Source organism: Cupressus sempervirens, chromosome 1 (assembly GCF_028749045.1).
Source record: "Cupressus sempervirens isolate cs-2001-9-10 chromosome 1, ASM2874904v1, whole genome shotgun sequence".
Taxonomy (NCBI): Eukaryota; Viridiplantae; Streptophyta; class Pinopsida; order Cupressales; family Cupressaceae; genus Cupressus; species Cupressus sempervirens.
Window position 1 is genome coordinate 24,950,760 of NC_143118.1, and position 17,799 is coordinate 24,968,558.

The following is a 17,799-nucleotide window of genomic DNA, read 5'->3' on the forward strand; positions in this document are numbered from 1 at the left end:
GTTTTGACCCCTAGGGAGAGTCTAGCTGGTGTACAAAGTGACAGGTTCACCTTTTCCGAGAAAGCAACTTTGAGGTGGTCAAGTTTTTTAGAAATGACCATAAAGTTTGATGGAAGATGTCTTAGAGGGGGTATGAGAAGCAAATTTAAAGGGCTATGTATTTGGTGTATTCTTGGCAAGATTATTAAGGTAAGAATTACCATTGCAAGTCTCTAATGATTTAGGGTTAGCAATAAGTTTCTTTTGATTAGTGGACAAGAGCTTCACATACGTCTTGTCCTACACAAGAAGCACACATTGATTCCTCCAAGGAATGTAACAAAACAAGAAACCAATTGATCATCCAAATCATTTCCCCCCCCCTTGGCGATGTCTAGACTAGGGTTGAGAGATATAAGGACCCTTGCATTAGTATGGAGGAGAAGATAATTAGTTTTTATCAACCCTTATAACATTTATAATGAGTTAAAGAGCACGAGGTATAATATTGAACAAAAATGGAGGAATTTTTTCATTAGAGAGCCACCAAGGGCAGGATAGGGCAAAAATCTCCTCTTGTATAGGTTATGGAGACCATGAGATGACCCAAAAGTTATAGGCACCTATCCTCCAAAACTGTCTTAATACTTTTCTTTTCGCTATTATTGTTTATTGAAAACCCTAAAACAATCCTTGCTGTAACATACGAAAGCATGAAAAGTGAAAAACTAATATTTTTCCCCACACTTTATGAAGCCACTCATTTTAAAAAGTTTGAGAAGGCAGATTAGTTAGTTCCTGGGTTGCTAGAAATACAATAGAGCTCTTTAATTTAGATTTTTCTACATCAATAGCCATGACCATTTGTTGGTTAGGTTTAAGCGTTGGTAGGTAGTTCCTTACACCCATTGAAGTCCTTGGTAGAGGTGGATGTGGTTGATCACTACTTGTAGAAGCGTGCTCCATCTAGGATTGAGAGGGTTTCTTGTAATGCTTCCTTGAAAGACGCATGTTCAACCACCAACGATTTTTGGAGACATTGAACACTTTGATTATGGTTGGCCATTGGGAAATAAAGACCCTATAGAAAAAAAAGTTGGATAAGGAAATAAATGCTATTAATAGAAAATGACCTTCTACACACAAGGAAGGCCTACTTGAAGATCATACTCAACTTACAACCAATAGATTTCTTATTTATATGTGAAACTATTTTTAAAACTAGTTATCAAAAATTAAATGAAAACAACTTCAAATTAATCTGAAAAGTATTGTAATATGTCTACCAATATTTATATAGTTATGTAAATTTGTAAAATTTATATAGTTATGTAGATTTGTAAAAGTATATGTTAAATAATTTTTTAAAAAAAATATTCCTTCCATCCAATTTAATTCTTTTCGGCCGCATAGGCAAGATTCAGTCCCCCAAAACCTAAAATTTATTTTCAGAGGTTTAAGCCGATGAAAAAATGCAGTGGCAGTCACAGAGTTTCTGAAGGAAGGTGCCGCCATTGTTAGAGCTGAAAGGATCAAGATTTCCGACAATGTTTAATATGAAGAAAAACCAGCAGCGCCATAAGAGCAATGTATCCAGAGGAGGAGGAAGAGGAGGACGAGGAGGAGGAAGTAACAGAAAAAGAAAAACTCCTGCAATTGGCAATGACCCATTTTTCAACGATAAAACCTTTAAACGACAAAGAGGGAAAGGGGAGGAGATTCACAGCAGCGAAGAAGACGACGACGATTTTGTTGACAGAAATGGGGAGGAAGAAGATGAAGACGTCGCCTTGGAAGATACAGAGACTGCTGATGATAAGCGACTTAAGTTGGCCAAAGCTTATCTGGACAAAATTAGGGAAATAACAAAAGATCAGGATGAGGAAAACGAAGAAGATGAAGATGAAGAAGGGCAGAGGGGTAAACGGGATTCGCTTGTTGCCGAGATTCTTCAGCAGGAGCAGCTCGAAGAGAGCGGCCGTGTGTAGCGTCTTCTTGCTTCGAGGTATTTCCCTTCTTCATTTAAATTTATTTATCGGATTGATAAAATTCTCTTTTTGGCTAAGGTAATAATTGGGAGGATGATTTTGAAGGTATCACGTGCGAGAAAACTTTTTCTTGATAAGAACATCGAGCAATGGAGTTCATGAAATCACTTGATTTTTGTTTTGGTTAAGAGACAGTCCTAAAGGTAGAAATTGAGCACGACAGCATTTTAAAGAAGCAAGATAGACATTGCAAGGAGCAACAGAACTAGTGTCAGTTTACATGGGCAATATTGTGTAGTTTTCTCTTTAGGGACATTTCCTATTTTTGCCCTAGAACAATAGTTCCTATTTAGGTTGAAAACTGTATTGTATCTTAAATATTAAAAAATGATGAAATTTAATTATCATTCAACTCAATAATTTTGAAAAGAAAACTCATCTGAGTTTTCTGCTGTGTCATTGCTGATTGCAGTTCTCTTCCTTAATATTGACTTGTCTTTCACTCCTTAATAGGTCCTCATATATAATCCAAATTGCTGATCTGCTTATTTGATTTCCATTCCAAAAATGTCTTGAATGCTCCCATCTACAAATGCATTTTGCTCACCCTTGTAGCTTCCAGAGTTGGGGGACTCACACCTTTCCATAATGGGGCACTGCTTTTTAATTAGAGAAATGGCAGAAAAGCTTCTGATCTATAGCCATGGGCTGGTTGTCTGTGCAGTACATAGGCTTTTGGGTGGGGATTTTCTCTCATCTGAGCATTGTTGTTGTGTGAATATGGATATTACGACAATGTTTGTTGCAGTCTTGAACAATGTTGGTGAAGCGAAGGATATGGTTGCATTGTGTACGAAGCTTTTCAAGAAAATTTCCTTGATGAATTAGACCATATGCAGGAGAACATTGATGAAAAGAAGATGATCGCTTTGCTAAAAGTCTACTATGTGATATGTCAATGAGGGAAGGAAGTGAAGAGATATCCCCTTTGCTGGGTGGATGGTTCTAGAATTGTGTAGTGGTGGATGGTGGCAAGATGCAATACTTTTTTGAAGAAATTGATGGACCTACTAAAGGAGTGTGGCCTGGTTGGTTGCAGAAGTAATTCATTTTGGAAGGTCTTGCTAGGGATGAGGAGAGTGTTCAGGTCAAAGATATCAGTGTTGCCTCCTCTAGTTTGGAGCTACTTGTGAAAGAGGATTTGGCCATTCATTCTAAGTGTGGCCCTGGATGCCTAGTCAAGGTTTGTGCTGCCAAGGAAATGCCTGGATGGGTTGTTGTTTAGTAGGATTTATAGAAGATGTTCGGTTGAGGGGTAGATGAATTACAGATAGAAGTAATAATCAGGACATTTTGAATACAGTCTCTTGCCCAATGATGTGATTTTTTAGATATTACTACAAGGGCGCTGCCCCTAGCCGCTATTTAATGATAAAAAATATTCCAGTCAACCCTATTAAAAATTAAATTGCTTTATAATTTCTTCTAACTCTACTTTCCCTTTTAAAATAAATTTCTTCTGTTTAATTCTTGTAGATATGGTTGGCGGTGGCCTATTATAATGAATTGCCATTATATTTTATTGTATATCCTAGGTTTATTTATTAAGAACATGATCTCTAGCATGGGCATGATATATTGCAAACGTAAAGTTGTATCATATGGTTGGTTGTAGTAGTTGTCTAAATTCCTTCAGAAATATGGAAACTTTTTGTTCCTTTGAATCTGTCAAGATGAGTAATACATACAAGCATGCAATTATATAGTCATAGGCATGAAGAGCTTTCATAGTTCAAATCAAAACTGTATTCATTAAAAGGCAACTTTCAAACCTAAAACAATCCTCAAATATAGTCGCATATGATTCTATAGAGGAAAACATGCAGAAATCATACAAGAACTGTGAAATGAGGTAAAAGGGGGTAGATAAATAGTTACAGAAGTCTGTGATAGAAGTCAGCTGTAGTGCTTGATGTATACGAGCATTGCTTGTGGAGGTAGACTTGGCCATGCTGTAGATGTCAATGTTTCACATCCAAAACATGTTGAGGCTCTCGTTAATACTAGTGGTGAGCTTTTAGCATGTGGGGAATATCTCAGCTGTGCTGTATAACACTTTTTGGTGATTTATATACGTGGGGAAATGGTAGTCATATGGGTTCTAGAAGAGCTAAATGGACATTTGGAAGGAATATCCTCATCTTCAATTTCTTGGGGACCACGACACACTGTTATAGTAATCTCTATAGGCTAGTTATTTACATTTGGTGATGTAACATGTGTTTTGGGTTGTGGAGAGGGCCTCAAGAAATGAGCCCCCTTGCTCCATCTGATCTTGAACTTTTGGTAGAGGAATTGCCCACTTTTGGCCACACTTAAAGAACAATCCATGGTTCTTACACGAGACCAAATCAAATAGCTGGAAATGATATTTTACAAGAGTTTCAAGAGATTGCCAATTATCACATTCATAGATGTATCTATGCAAAGGGATTGACTTTCAACATTTTCTTCTCACCATGTTGGCAAAAAATGCTCAGATAAATTAATGAAGATTGAAAAGGGTACAAGTGCCTAGGTTTTGAGGTATGTGACAACTAATTGCAAAAGACGAACCTCGTAAGGGATCCATTGAAGCCCATAAGTAATTTGTGGGATGAGGTAGAGGTATCCATATCATGGATGGAATAATGGAAACCTTTAGTTGTTGATCAATCAAAGTCATTGAAGTGACTTGTAAAAGGAAAATGCATCTAATAATAGTGGATTTTAAGGGGGAGATGAAGATGGTGCATGTGTTGATTACATCTTTATCTTGACCATTATCATAATAGACAACACCAATAATTGTAGAGTAGTTGGCTTTTGGTTGAGGAGCATTATTTGTTGGTTTTCGCGAAGGATCGCTGCAAATGTACTAAGCGCTGCCAGATTGGTATTTGTGTTCCAAATGCCAGCAACCTCTAATTTATAATGAGCAAAGGCTATGAAGAGACGGGGATGCACCGGGGACTTGGGCTATGAAACTATAATTATTATGCACTATTATCATAGTAACATGGAGACACGTCCCTCCCCTTTTGCCCCACATCTCGAAGAAGGGGATGCACCAGGTACTTGGGGACTTTGTCCCCCTATCCCAAGCGACACCGTCAATTTCTGCCACCTTCACTGAGGGTGGGGGGATGTCCAATGTTTACTATGTGCTGATTTGACTATTTATGTTCAATGTTTGATGTTCCAACTCAATGCAATGTTCAAGTATTGACACTTTTACATCTTTATATCTTCTATTGCAATACATCTTTTCATAACTAGCATTTTAAGTATCGTATGTATAGTATATACAACGCCCCGTCCCCTGCCACCGTCTCCCCGTTGTCCCCAAATTGAGGCCCCTCTGTAAGCCCGTCCTAGGAACTTGCCCCCCAATTCTGCCATCCCCCCGTCCTCGAAGGCGGTGTAACTATGACTATTATAGATTGCCCGTTTACAAGAAGCAACAAACTCTTATAGTTTATAATTAATATTACAAAGTAGTTTCAAAATATTAATTGTTATTGTCTATTAATAAATATTAATAGCATAGAAGCAAAAAATGACAAAAAATCACGATTATGTGTGATTAATCATTAGTTGGCATGTGCAGTGATTCATTCTCCCAAAAATCAAGGATTTTTGGTCAACGACTTTCAACTTTTTTTGCAATTTATTAGATGATTAATTGGCAAAAAGTGACAATTTGATAAGCAAAATAATTACGGGAAACTAGCGAAAACTCTAATAGCAATTGTGATGGGAAAAACTTGCAAAAATATGACGTGTTTCTCTACGAAATTGATGCGTGGCGTTCAAGATGCAATTGGGAAAGTGGGGTTGAAAGTTTTGCGTAGTCGCGAAGTATTGTAGATTCGGGAAGTGGCATGAGAGATAGGCAATTACAAAGAAATTTTTCCTCTCTGCATTGAATATATTGTATAACTTGATTGATAATATTTCTTTTCTAACATTGATTTTGTTTATGTGAATTTCAAATATTTAAATTGTTGCAATATGAAGCAAAAGAAGATCATAACAAAGCTTCCTTATTTGTTGCAATATATCTAAAAGAGCAGGGTAACATTGTTTTTCACTATCTATTTTAGAGAAAAAAAAGAACCCGTCGATAATTATATAAATCACTTTAGGCTTGTCAATTATGACATATAAGTTCTTATGATTTATGAAATTGCTCAATATTTATAACTTAAATTAAATTTATAATTCACGCAGCTCAGTCTTTATGTTCAACATATATAGAATTGTTTTTTTATATACACGTGTATGTATCACTTCACATATGTGTATGTCATGCCAACTTTGTATACAATTGTTTGTTGAGTGTATATAATGAAAGGAACTTGAGAGAGTTCTAAATAATGAATTTTCCTTCTTATCAATTGATGAGATTAAGGGGCTTCCTAATGAATGCTTCATAAGGCACAATACTTGTTAAAGGTTTTGCAAACAGGGTTTCAAGCAAAGTAGCCTTAACCTTGGACGAAACTCCATGGTTAAGCATGTCTAAGCTATAATACTAGGATGAATGACCTCTCGAGAAGTCCTAATGCTTCACCTCTACGAGCTTCACCTAGATGCAATGAGTGGTTAGTGCTCCATTCATTTTCATGAGGGATGGGCTCTTGTGAACCACTACTCACAAAACATGGGTCAACGAGTTTAACTCAAAAATTATTAGCAATATCAAAATTTAACTTATGGAAAATATCTCCAACTTATCATTTGATGAGCTTAAGGGGCTTTATAATGAATGTTTCATAGGGCAGAACACTTGCTGAAGGTTTTGTGAATGGGGTTGCAAACAAAGTGGGCCTAACCTTGGAGGCAACTTTGTGGTTAAGTGCACTTTGAGTTGGAATAGTACTAGGATGGGTGATGTTTTGGAAAGTCCCAATGCTTCACCTCTGCTCATCACCTAGATTCAATGAGTGTTAAGTGTTCCATTCATTCTCATGAGAGATGGATTCTTGAGAACCATTACTCAAGAAACTTGGATCAATGAGTTTGACTCAAAAATTACACTGATGAATTTTGATAGAGATATCATAGTTTGACTACTTGTGGAAAATATGGCCTACTTATTATTTGATTTGTATAAGGGGCTTTCCAATAAATGGTTCATAAGGCACAACACATATTGAAGGTTATGTAAATGGGGTTGCAAGCCAAGTGGGATTAACTTTGGAGGAAACTTCGTTGTTAAACACACTTGAGCTAGACCGCTATTAGGATGGGTGACGACTTGGGAAGTCTTGGTGCTTCACTCTTTATCACTTAGATGCAATGAATGCTAATTGTTCCATTCAATCTCATAAGAGATGGGTTCTTGCGAACCACTAATGAAACTTAGGTCAATGAGTTTGACTAAAAAACTACATAGATGAATCCTGATAGTAAATATAACGATTAGATTTTCTGTGGAAAACATCTCCCACTTATCAATTGATGAGTTTAAGAGGCTTTCTAAAGAATGATTCTTAAGGTACAATCATGGTTAATTGCACTTATGCTTGGAGTAGTACTGGGATGGGTGACCTTTTGGGAAGTCCTAGTGGTTCACGTTTGTGAGCACCACTTGGATGTAATGAGTGCATAGTGTTCCATTCATTCTTATGTGAGATGGAATATTGTAAACTACTACTCATGAAACTTGGGTCAATGAGTTTGACTCAAAAACTACACAGACGAATCTTGATAGCAATATCACAAATGAATTCTACTTAAATGAATATGAAGATTTTCGTAGCTTCATTCTGATTTTGAAAAATAAGAAAGGCCACATCATATTTTGTTGTTCAAATCATAGCTTGATTGAATTCTAAACAAACAATATCACGGTTAAAACTTTGAGTACTCCAAGTTTAAAATATATCAGGAGGTTGTGCAAGTGCTTTGAATCATTATGTATGTCCCTTTTCATCCATTCTATGGAAATGTCCTTTAATTAAAAAAGAAGCGCAGTTCTTGACTGCTTTTCTTGAGTTTTTCACATTTTTTTGTCTATATCTGATTTTTGTCGATTTTTTCCAAAATTCCACTCCTCTGGTTTGTGGATTTAAAAATCCCACTCCTCTGGTTTGTGGATTTACTCCCCAAATGATTTATGCTTTTATGGGGCTCTAAACCATGAGATACTCTGCTTTGGTTATCAGTAAGTTTATACATTGCAAGTTGAAGTTATGATTTTATAGTACCTAAATTTTTGTTATAGTACTTCGCATTTTTGCAGTACTATACATTTTTTATTTTAGCTATGGCCTTAGTGGAACTTAAATTTAGGGACATTGCAGAAATTATCTTTTTGGGACAAGTTCTGCACGTTTTTCTTTTGGGTGTGGATCCAACTCTAAATGATGCCATGGATATACAGCTTAAGCTTTTGCACCAGAAATAAGTCACAGTTGACTGTATGCCGTCAAATTACAATGATCTTTTAGTTATTTTTATTGGTGTCTGGAGTTCTCAACTGTATATTGGTTTAGTTGTGTATTATTGTTGATGCGACAAATAAGAGCAACTTGATGGCCTGGAGATTCAAACCTCTTGTGTTTAAATTTTTTATTATAAGAACTTTTTTTCTTGAGGTGATTCTTTGTGTTTATTTAGACCAGGGCTTTTATTTTAAAGTTTTTGAGTTTCATTCACCAAAGAATGGTTCAAACACTTAAAATTAGTAGTTATGATAATCTGAAATATTAACAGAAGATTGTTAATCTAAAAATACTTGCTTGTTTACTTGATTGTCAATGAAATATTAACAAAATACAATTTAAAGATAATTTTTTCGTAGATGTTATGATAGCTTGCTGGTGCATTTATCTTTTCTCTACTTCCAAAAAAGGCATTGTATTCAACTGAACTGCCTAGTCGTTTGATTCTGTTACATGTGTGCATACTTCATTCAAGGAACAAGTCTATGCGCATGAATGTTTATAGCTGTTTTAGTTTCTTTTTTTGATGTTTATATCATGAATTTTGAATAGCTATCCAGCCTATTGGTAATATTTTTTTTTTGCTAAAGAAATGTTGATAGTGTGGTTGGTGCTGAGTTTTGTAAAAGAGTTCAATGCATAGCCTCGTATGATGGTTTGAAGTAGTAAGTAATTGAGTGGACAATTATTCCAAATTCCAAATTTCTCTAATAAGTGCCACAGGAAATTATTGATTAGCCCTTCAGAATTTTGAAAAGAATTCATTTAGTAAATGGAAATTCAAGACAATATGTTGTGGTATGTTAGTTTGGTTCCGTATAATAAATGAATGCTAAAGGTCAATTCTCAACAGGGTTGTGAAGCCTTCCAATCAGGTAGAGTGGTGAGTTGTTAAAAGACACAAGCAGTCTGTAACAGCTGTAGCTCTAAGAGAAGATGATTCAAAGGGTTTCTCAGCATCAAAAGATGGTACTATTTTTCATTGGGATGTTGAAACAGGTGCAAGTGAGAAATATGACTGGCCTAGCAAGGAAGCCTCTACAAAAAGTTTAAATAGGAAGCAGCGCAGCAAACATATTCTATCAATGGCTATCAGTTCTGATGGCCGGTACATGGCTACTGGAGGATTAGATCGTTTTGTTCATCTATGGGATACCCGCACATGGGAACATATTCAAGTACAAATTTCATAACCTCTAGTGCTTATCCATTATTAATCTGGGTAGAGCAATCATTCAATTTTTAATCTTCTCTATTTACTGCAGGCCTTTCCAGGTCACAGGGGAGCTGTGTCTTGTTTAGCTTTTCGGCAAGGTACACAGCAACTCATATCTGGATCATTTGATCGCACAATCAAATTGTGGAGTGCAGAAGACAGCTTGTACATGGATACTCTCTACGGTCATCAAAGTGAAATCCTAATGGTAGATTGCTTGCGAAAAGAACGAGTTCTTTCTGTTGGACGTGATCACACATTGCGTTTATGGAAGGTATCTTTTAATGTATTGGTGGAAGGATTTAGGCACTTAGAGATATCCTGTTTCATATATAATTTTTTATATAGCAGCTCAAGTTTACATTAAAAAATAATGTCACTTCTTTTGAGGTGTTTGATGATAGTATTCTGAAATTTTTGCTATCAGTATGTGTTGTGTGTCATGAAACAAATACCAAGATCTGCTGTAATTTGCTTTGAAACTTCTTGTCTAGAAAATCTGAATGATCTTATGGTGTAGGTGCTTAGCTCATCATATCATTCTCCCAATCTAGTGTCTATATTATGGAGCATTCCCGTGGTTGTGAAAAGTTCGTTTTATCTTTCACAATATTTTACCCCTTTTTTCTAGCTTCCCTGTATAGTTTTAGTATTTTATTTGTTGACATTATATAAAATGATGGATCATTTATTACTAATGATGTTCAAGGCAGATAAACTAGAAATTCCCATCACCATCCATTCAGTGGCTTCAACTTTTATGATGAAATCTATTTATGGCCTTTTTTCTTTAGAGTGCTTGTGTGATGGTTATGGTTTACTGATTATTTAATAGATTCTCCCCAATGACTAACTTTGGTGTGCAGATTCCTGAGGAGACACAGTTAGTGTTTAGAGGACCTGCAGCATCTTTAGAATGTTGTTGTTTTGTCAACAATGAAGAGTTTATATCAGGTTCTGATGATGGAAGCATAGAACTTTGGAGCATGATGCGGAAAAAACCAGTTTTTATTGCAAAAGGTGCACATGGGCATGCGGGTATTCAACATCTCTCAGAGAATCATGGTGCTGAGGAAAAGCCAGAAGAAATGACATCATCACAAGTTAATGATGGCAATGATATTGGTAAGCAATTTGTAAATGATAATTGGAAATTTGGGTTTAATGTCATGCCATTGTTTGATTAAAATGCCAACATTGAACAAAAATAATTGATCTATTGAGAAAGGTTAAAAAAGACAACATTGAACAAAATGAATTAATTTGCATAGGAAGGTGCAATTAGCAATTATGCTAGGCAAAATAAGTGTCACAACTGCAGCTCTTCAAACTTGAAGTCTCTCTCTCTCTCTCTATACTATTCCGGAATCTCTATGGTAGATATTTTTTTAAAAATCAAGGATGAGTGGACTGTAAAGACAACCCCTGTAACTAGCCAAATTTGTTGCAAGAGAAATAATGTCATTTATTCAAAGAGATATAATTAATTGATAAATCATTGGTGCCTTTATTATACTGTTCAGTTGGAGAGAAATTGGGTTGAGAGAGAGTATTGGGTGTTTGATCATTTTGCTGCATAGATATTTACTGGTCTGAAATATGAGTAAATCTTCTGTATCAAGCGCATCTTATGATATTGTATTTGTATGTATGTGATCTGTGATAAACCAGATTTGAGTGAGTTAGTTAATCTTATTTGAAGAACTTTTATATTCTGTATCTGCATAGTTGAAGTGATTGAATTTCGTATACTACTGACTGATCGATTGTTTGGTATTGATAATCAGAAGTTTAAGAGCCCTGTGTATTTGTTTTAGCTTTCTATAAAAGGGTCTATATTTTGTGGGGCTGGATTTTCCACCCCTGAGTAGGAGGGTTTTCTCAGGATAAGTTATTGTGTCATTTGTTATCACATTCCTGTATTCTGGTTCGAAAACATTAACAACCAGAAGTCGTAAATAACATGTGAAAGTACTAATGACTCCTTTAAACCATCTAAGCCCATTGGTAAATTATTCCTCTGATCAGGCTGACACTAACCTGCAAAGCCAACACCAATTGCATTGTAAAAAAAATCCAAAATGGAGACATTACACGACCTGCAAGTTTGGACCTTGTTACTGCTTTTTGGATGTCTATGTTTTTAACACGCTTTTGTTTTGGTTCATTTGTTTCTCTTTCTTTTCTTCTCTAGTTTATATGTTTAAAACATTGTGTTGAATTTTTTGCTTGGATGCAGGAAATGGTAATGTAACACATAAAATGGGAAGTAGCTCTTCTGTAGAGTCCTGGGTTGGAGCTCTTGCAGTGTGTAGAGGGAGTGATCTTGCTGCATCAGGGGCTGGTGATGGAATTGTGCGATTGTGGGCTATTGAGAACAGCAGTAAAAGCCTTAAAGTTGTGCATGATATACCTTTGGTAAGAAATGAGATCACCTTTTTCTGTTCTGAAGTCAATGTCAGATGAGAAAAGGCCTAATTAAAATTTAAATAGCACCAGTGAGCATATTTTTAGTGGGAAGTTCATATTGCTGAAGTTAAATGCTAAGGTTATCTAATTCGACTCATTAAAAGATGATTGTCTTGCACTATTGCATATTGCAAATATATGTTACATTAAGGGCTTGCTTTTCTGCCTTTTTAACTTCTGATGTAAAACTTTCCTTGCATTTGAGTGCATATTGTTAAGATTATAGCTACAGTCGGATTGATTTAATCATAAGATACAATGTTGATATAATAAAGATTATATATGTATAGTGCATAGAGGATTATCAAACAACAAAAATGGAAGGTATCTGCCGGCAAAACAAACTTCATCTCAGCTATGGGAGTGAAAGAAGATAAGGTATCACAATTAACCTACTACCACGTATACTCGAGTCAATGGAATATAAGGATTGACTCATCAAACAAGACTTACATTGATACCTATTATTGAGCATCCACACTATGGAAGAGAATCAGGTCTACTATCATTTGAAGACTTGTTCTACAGACCATATTTTAAATACACAGTGCAGAAACTAGAATTGAACAAAATTCTCTTCACACAAAAACCTACCATTGCTGAATTGTAAAGGAAGATGAATATTAATAGAAGTTATCTCAGAGATTCATTCGAATGCTCCAGCAATATTCTCTATTGGCAGTGTTGGTACTATAAGCATCAATGATTAGACTCAATTCAGACATCAATATATATTATCCAGTTTTCTATAGCTTAGGATGACACCTCAATCAATTAATAAAAATGATTGATAGAAATAATCAAGAAGGAAGGAATCACATAAGTCAGGTCCAGTCAGAATCAGCGACCAGTATAGAACCTCACAATTATATATCATAAAAAATCTCAGTTTCTCTTTCAGCTATCAGACAGAAATTCAACTCTAGGGTAAATTCATTAGTCGCAGATGACTATGATGGAAAAAGAGGGATTACAATTTATAAATCGAATAATATCCCATATGATTGGAATATAATCAGACAATGAATATCCAACCAGGGAATACACATGGAAGAATACATAGTCAATGGTACGAATGAAGATTCAGACTTTGTGTCTATTCAGCATATGTCAGAAACTACTGATGATCATTATATACAAATAACATGCTAACAAAGCATAAGTATCAACCCAAGGAATAATATTAAATCAACTATTTTGGGTATTTGCTGAAAGGTGAAGACACAGAAGAATTTTGTGATGCTTATTATTGATATAATCACCGAATTGGAGAAAAGGGAATCGATTCATCACTTAGAACATACGGTCAGTATTTTTGCCACATATAAACAAACAATGATGGGGGTCTCATAGGAAGTCGGTCCATTTCTTACTTAGTTGAGGAGTTTAATGAAAAATCCAAACTGATCCAAATTAACACAAGGCACTATTAAAGACTGCAATTGTATCATCCCAATCTATGATAAGTCAATAACCAAGATCGAACTAGACAGCAATCATATTTGAGGACATTGATTATTGTGAAGAAAATGGTTTGGAAATGTCATCATAACAAAAATATGGTCTCCAGTTGTATAAGAAATTGATAGCATAATTTTAGTGATAAGGAAGTATGAAATGGGAATGTTGATTCAATGAGTAAGAGTGTAAGAGTGTAACGTCTATTGTCAAAATAAGATAATTATATTATCACCCTAAACAAATTGAGAGAAAACTTACCAAAAGGAAGGGGTCATCATAGCGGTAGCTGAGATAGGAAATACGTGATCCAGTTGAACAATGTTTTGTTAATAGGGATGGTAACAATCATGTTCATCTTCAGAAGAGACAAATATCATTAAACACTTCTAGAATATATCTAACATAAAGTCAAATTTGGAAAAATCTGCATATTTGGAACAATGTTCACTATCGCACCATATGATAGAGGGGCTACATCAATATTATGGGGGGGATATGACCATTCACCATAATACTTGTATCATGCATGGAGGCTTATGATGGATTTGGGGATGTTTTCAATAGCAGTTACACATTTTCTAGACCTGTCAATCTGAAATGACTTGAACACCTCATAGTGTTACTAGAACTTTTCATGTGATACAGAGTCTCAATCCATTAATGTACCTTGCAATTTTCTCAACATCATCATCCACATGTCCAGATCTGATGTCCAATCTATAGAATTCCTCGGTATATTCTTTCACAGTCATGTCCCTTTGTTTCAAATTTTGCATCTTTCTCAATAAGCTAACTTGGTAATCAGCAGAAAGGGATTTGTTCTTTACCTTGTTCACCATCTTTGGCCAAGTTCTTATCTTCTCCTTTCCTCTCCTTTGTCTATTAGTTTGCAAGTGCTCCCACCATAATGATGCATGACCTTTCAGCCTAGTGACTGCAATCTTCACCTTTCTGTTATCAGGAGTGTTTTCATACCAAAAGAACTTCTCCATATCAGAGATCCAATCTAGCACAGTATTTGTATCCAATTTCCCATCATAAGGGACAACTTCTACAGCAGGCTTTGAATTTGCCCTAGACAATAATTGCAACAATCTTTCCTCATCTCGATCTTCTTCAGATTCTGGATTATGGTCTGGTGTTGCTACTTCATCATCACTTACATCTTCAAGATGCGCTCCTCTCCTCTAGGCTGTCTCCACATCATCTAATCTGGGTGCAATTTGTCTTAACTGATTCAATATAGCATTATCAACATTATTTCCTCTACCATGAACCATCTTTACAAATTAGGTTCCTGCAAGATCGTAACCCTCTGCAAGTTATAGGTCAAATCCACAGATCTGCCACCCTACAACCAGATCCAAATCAGGGTTCTACATGATCCAATCTCCACAAGGATGAACTTCGGGCTCTGATACCAACTGATGCAGGCAAGGGATGAATAACTAGGGCCAAAGGCACACCCAGCTATCAAAACCACCCTACAAGAGTTAACACAACGGAAGCAAACACGAGGAACAGCACCAAGGAGAGGGAGAACAAGGATATATTTATTGATTCATCAAATATTCAACATACATGCCCAGCTGTAAGGCCTTTTGGGTTACGACCAATTACAAATGTACAACTTCCAGATCTTCAAATCAGCTTTTTAAATCCACATATCTCTTTTCTATTGAACTCTCCCCAAAAGTCTACCTTAACCCTAAACCTAAACACCCTACTTATACTTGCCAAAATGGCTTACGGATAATTCTAGAACATGGAGAAACCACAAGTCGGCCCTCATCAAATATAATTTGACTATACCAAAATTAAATGTGAGCGAAGTCGGCCCAATTGGAACTAGGCAGAATGAACTAATGTGCAGGATTATAAAGAAACCCAGGATGCTCCTGCATCACAAGTTCTCTACAATTGTATTTTTCCACCTCTCCCACTCTATTTCACTTGTTTAGGTTTGTAACTTTATCCTATTTTTCTTATGCTTTCTTATTTTCATCTTGATGATGGATAATTGAGTGTGATTTGGAACATTGATGCAAAATTATTCGACACAATTTAATCCAGAAACTCTTATAGGTAATGTTAAATTATTTTGATAATTTTGTGGATATATTACTTCAAAATAATTAAATTTATATAAGGCGATTGTAATGTTGATTTTGTTTTTTCAAATTTGTACCCTTGCATAATCTTAATTTTATTATTACAAACCCAAATTAGAACCTTGTGACTTAGCGTCAGCTCGTTGTTATTCCATACTGGAATTGAAATTTGGATCTTTGAGCCACATATTTTCTAATTCAAACGGGCATTGATCTAGGTTTTGATCTTCTTTGTGTAGTAGCTAAATTGAGAAGTGGTCAGATCCAAGAATAACAAGCATACTTTATGCACAAGTGGGAAAGATTTCCAGTTGCTACTGATCTAGTATCTTTAGTTATATTAAAAAAACTCAAATGACGATTTATCCAAGTTAAGGGTGCGTCTTTTAGTTTAGTGTTTGGTAAACTTGCTCCATTTACAAATAATATAAAGTCCAGTTATGATTGCTTCACCTTCTTAACAACCGCTAAATTATCTCATTAATAATATATTTTTGTTGAATTCTAATGTCCCCTTTTTGAAATAGGACCTAATAATAAGTAATAATAAAATAAAATTATAAGAGAACAAAAAATAATTTATATATAAAAATTTAATAATATTAAAATATAACAATACAAAATTAAGTCAATAAAGGTTCAAAAGGCATTAAATGAAAAGTTGTGACTCCTTCAAACATGACATATATAAATAGAGAAGAGAACTTCATTAGAAAGGGGAGAGAAAGGAGTAAAAAGGGAAAGGTATGAAGAAAGGAAGAATTAATAGAAGAAAAAAAAGGAAATTAAAAGATAAGGATGTGACTCCTTCAAAGGGCAAAAGTTTTGAAGGGTTGGGACTCTTTGAAAAGGTACTAATTACGAAGGCTTGTGACTCTTTCAAAGAGGCCAATTATGAAGGGTTGTGACTCTTTTAAAGGGCATAAATGATGAAGGGTTGTTATATTAATTGATAGGCTAATGTTCTCTGCAACTTGTGGTGATCTATGATAGGGACATTAAAAGATGCGTCTAGTCTTGATTGAATATTCTTGCCTCTTGTGGGTTAAAAACTTAAATGATAAATTAATTACCGTAAGGGATGGATTTGGTTCTGGTTGGGCGTCCTTGCCTCCTGTGGGCCAAATGATGAATTGATTACCCCAAGGGATGGTTTTGGTCCCGATTTTATGTTATTGCCTCATGTGGCCTAAGTGGTGAATTGATTACCCTAAGAGATGGTTCTGGTCTTGGTTGGACTTTCCTACCTATTTTGTGGACCAAGTTAACTTTGGCTACATTATATTCATGTGTTCCCTCCATTTTTTTTATGTGTATGTTTTGTGTTTTAATGTTATGCTTTGTGTTTCGATATATTCACTTGTTTTCTTTGTGAATGCTCCATGTTTTCACGCATTCATGTGTATGCATCATGTTTTCAAGTGTACGATCCATGCTTTGCTTTATGTTTTTAGTTGATCTAGAAGAAGAGAATAACTAAGAGTGAACAAAAAGATATGAATTTGTGGTATGCTATCATGCGAACATTGGCATTTGCAAATTCAATTGACACCATTATGAGATGGGCTTGATCTTTTTTCTAGAAGAAGAGAGAAAAAATTCTCTCAAGCTTTGTCAAGTTTCTACTATTGATCATAATTCACTTTCAAAATAAGGGAGAGAACACATATGATAATAATTGTGCAGTGGAAGGTGGATATGGATGAGATTCCATGATCATTTAATCATTGCTTGAGGATGAGCAAATTTGGGAAGGGCATGTAACGTCCCCTTTTTGAAATAGGATTTAACATAATTAAATCAAAATATAAAAGGATAAAAATAAAATATAAAGTAATAAAATAAATATTAATATATAATATAATTAATTTTAGTTAAGTTGGTGAAGGGTCAAAAGGTATGAAATGAAAAGGTGCAACTCGATCAAACATGTGATATATAGTGGGAGGAGAACTTCATTTGAAAGGGGGAGAGAGTATAAAATGGAAGGTGTGAAGCAAGGAAGATTAATTGAAGAGGATAAATAGAAATAAGAAGAAAATAAGGAAGTGATTCCTTCAAAGGTCAAAAGTCTTGAAGGGTTG

The 17,799-nt window shown here is 35.3% G+C and overlaps 1 pseudogene; it reads left to right on the forward strand.

Moving 5' to 3' along the window:
- Positions 1–1,526: 1,526 nt before the first annotated feature.
- Positions 1,527–17,799, forward strand: part of LOC149575985 (U3 snoRNP-associated protein-like EMB2271) — a 45,169-nt pseudogene continuing 28,896 nt past the window's right edge.